Source organism: Arvicanthis niloticus, chromosome 2 (genome assembly GCF_011762505.2).
Source record: "Arvicanthis niloticus isolate mArvNil1 chromosome 2, mArvNil1.pat.X, whole genome shotgun sequence".
Taxonomy (NCBI): Eukaryota; Metazoa; Chordata; class Mammalia; order Rodentia; family Muridae; genus Arvicanthis; species Arvicanthis niloticus.
In genome coordinates, this window is record NC_047659.1 from 41,211,445 (window position 1) to 41,215,278 (window position 3,834).

At 41.7% G+C, this 3,834-nt stretch overlaps 1 pseudogene; it reads right to left on the bottom strand.

Annotated features, from left to right (window-relative positions):
• On the bottom strand, positions 1-71 carry LOC117704807 (small nucleolar RNA SNORA17; annotated as a pseudogene).
• Positions 72-3,834: the final 3,763 nt, after the last annotated feature.

Here is a 3,834-nt window from a genome sequence, read left to right on the forward strand (position 1 = left end):
TCTCTCTCTCTGCCACCTACTGACACACATGTGACACAGCAGCCACAATCTGCAATGCTTCTAGGGGTGAATCCTAACTTTTCTTTAATAATGCTGTTGGGAACCCCAAGAGACACTGAGAAGGAAAGAAAGCAGCCAGCTGTGGGGATTCACACCTGTGCAGTCCCCAGTAGCCAAATCTTGCTTTTGCTGGTATCCCCCCCCTTGATCCATAGCTGTGGGCTATCTCAAGTCAGTGGGTAGCTGTTGATTCAAGGTCTAGTGAAATGGGTAGCCACAAGAGGAACTTGCAGTACTTTGAGGGAGCAGTCCATTCCCATGGATTACTGGATGTAGTGGAGTCTAACGTGGATATGGTCCTTTATGAACCAGATATCCTGGCAATACCAAAAGCTTTAGGCTTTTTTCAAGCAAAAGTCTTCTTGGCCTCTTGCTCCATTGGGTTTTCAGTGGCAGTAGCCACCTTCTCTCTCCCTCTTTCCCTCATTCTTTTTGATATGTTGGATATCTAGAAGAAAAGGAGAGCGGTTAATAAAATAATCAAAAGGTGATCACTGCTTGAGCTCAGCATCACGCAAGGGATGGCTGGACCCTTGTGCGGATGAAGCTACCAAGGCTGCCCTCTAATCAGCGGGCAGAGTGGAAGTGGAGAACCTGCTGAGCGGGAGGCGGCCATTGTTAGTGCTATACCCTGAGTAGTAAACTGCTATACTGGGCAGCTTTAAATTTCCTCTGTCCCTCATAACTCCCTGTTTCTAGGCTAGGATTGGAATAGACGTGCAGTGAGTACGAGCAAGCCCAGGAAGTACATACATTGGACGAGGCAAATCCGTGGGCTGCTGCAGCAAGGAAAGCAATGAACAGGAAGGGGCAGCTAGAACCATATAAATCTGAGTCCTGGTCAGTTTTAATTACTGTTATTGTTTTCACTTTGAAATACTGCTTTTTGCCTTTTTTTTTTTTTTTTTTTCACTAACTGACAAGGTCCAAAGGGCATGTGACTAGACAAAAATGCAAAAATGTGGTGTGGATTCGCAATTTGTAAAAACCTTCGAAAATGTGAAACACTGATTTGGTGAGTTAAACTTAATATGCCGTACTAAGTGTCTTCGTTGTTATTTGTGCCTAATTTATTCACACTGAAAACCATATGGGAAAAAGGCCAATGAGATGGTTCAGAGGGTAAAGGTGCTTGCTGCTAAGCCTAATGATCTGAGTTTGATCCCCACATGGTGGAAGGAGAGAACAGCTTCCAAAATCTTCCAGAATGTTGTCCTCTGACTTAAACACACACACACACACACACACACACACACACACACACACACACACACATAAATGTAAATAAATAAAGAAAAAGTAAAAGCTAATAAAAGCATTTTTTTCTGTGATTTTTTTGGGGGGAGCATCAATTTTCCATTTTAATCTTATTTTTTTTCTTATTTGAGTTTTTCTGTCTCATGACTGCTACAATATATTTCCTGCTGGCCAAAGACTCCAAGATGTTTTTAAGACAGTATCACAGGGACCACTTGTGACATAGGCAGCCAGGAGCTAAGCCTGACCTGAAGAAGCAACCCTAAACCCTAAACAGAGTAGGACCCAGCTTGGATTTTTAATAAGCACTGCTACATTCTTTATTTCTTGTCCTGTTTCATAAGCAGCACTTGCACCATTAAAAGGATTTGCAACTCCCTACGGGCTTGAGAAGGAATGTCCCAGACTTTAGCCACATTCCCATGACCTCTCTTCCCAGGGGCCTGTCCAGATGTGGTGGGAAAGACAGGGTGGAAAAAAAATCTCTCCATGCTTCATCCTGGTCTGGCTTTACATGTCCCCGCTACAAAAGAAGAAAATGCTAATTTTTCTTATCATAAAATATGTAAAGCCTATTGAAATAAAATATAAATTTTCAGAGAGGTCACGAACTTAAAGATTGGACATGTGGAATACTAAGACAAAACAAAGCCTAAGAGGACAGGTGTTTTAAAGTCTGATTATGAAATTCTGTCAATTTGGGGGCATAAAGGTTGTTATACTGAGAGTCTATGCATTTCATCTTTAGATAGCTTTGGGGGTAATGTAAGAGCTATCTGATAAATTTGATGCCTAGTTATGCCTTCGCTCTCACAGAGCATAATCTATTTTGGTAGACAGTGAAAACAAATGAGGTTCTTATTCCTCTTTTAACTTGGATAGCCAGTGGCTCTCAGGCATTTAACTCCTCATTGATTCAGTCAGAGAGACAAACAATTGCATGTTTTTCTCATTTGCCGTTTTTGATGTACCCTCCTTAGAAAAAGCATCATTCCCTCGTAGACATTTCTTTTGAAATGATTTTCTATTTCACAGCAAGCTCTGAACTTACTTTTCTCAGAATCCATACATGATGTGCTCTTACCTCTGCCTTTATCTGAGCTTACTTTTCTTATGAACTAAGACAGACTCTTCTTTGTCTAACACGATGCTGACAACACTAGCAAAGCAACTTATCCTCCCCTCAGTGAATTCATGGTAATACAATTGCACACAGTCAGAAATCCAGTCTTAAATAACTAGGAAGTTCCCAACACATTTCCTTGTCATTCAAACAAGACCAAGCCCCTGGGACCACTTTTGCAGTGGCTTTAGACCACATGTCTAGGCCATCGACCACATAGTATCCCTGGACAGTGGTGAATTGGGTGTTTGTTTTTGTTCTTTTGTTTTGTTATATTCTCAGCCAGTCCAAAGCTGTTTATCTTAGAAAGGAACCTAGGAACTCCATTTCTTCTTTTGTTCTCCTTTTATACCCTTCCCCTCACTAATTTTCTCAACCTATTCTCCATTTCTCTTTCTTCCCAGAGGCCTCAAGTCCATTTTGGGTGGGGTAGTGTCTAATCCCTTTCCTCTCTGGAGAATTATCACTATTACATGAAGAAAAAAAAAATGATACTTTTTTGGTTGTCATTGTAGCCCTGGCTAGCCTACAACTATGTAGACCAGGCTGGCCTAGAACTCACAGACATCCACCTTCATCTCCCTACTGGGTGTCATCACACTCAGCCCATTTTTCACATTAACTGCTCCTTCAAACATCACACACACACACACACACACACACACACACACACACTAACTGCCCTTCTTAAGACTTTTCTCAAGCTGTACCCTGCTCTAAGCTACTCAATACTATGTAAAACAGTTATGTTTCCAAGTTGTTCTTGACCCAAGAGTTGTTTCATGAGCAGCATTTGACCCCATTCCGAGTGCAAACAGGGAGACAGGAGGACTCTGCACATTGTTGGACACACAAATAGCACCATCTGTCCAGTACAAGCCATGATGCACAGACTGATGACTTAATTCTAAAAGTAGAATTTGTGCCACCCTATAAATTTATCCAAGTGAATTGGAACAAGAACATATGAATAAATTGGCATATTAAAATAATATAAAATCATGTTAAAATCATAAAGAAAATTAGGCCCAAGAACTTATTGACCAATCCTGACAGTAGAAAGCATGTAGTACTCTCAACTGGACCCCATAAGGAGGCAGACAAACACCAAACACTGAGTTGCCAGTGCTATCTGACCACCCAGTGAATTCATGAAGGGACCCATGGGCAGAGAAGTTTCCATTGCCCAAGAAGCTTCAGTTTAGCTTGGTCCCTATTATTGGTGTGGCCTACCCAGACTGCTATATCTGAACCTGCTCATCCATCTGGACCTGGGATCCATCCATCTATACATTTGTCTGTTGTGACATGCTGTTGATCTACTTGCCCATTTTCTCAAGTAGATCTAGTGCTGCCCTCTGTCTCTATGGCCTTCCTGCTCCACTTCTCACACA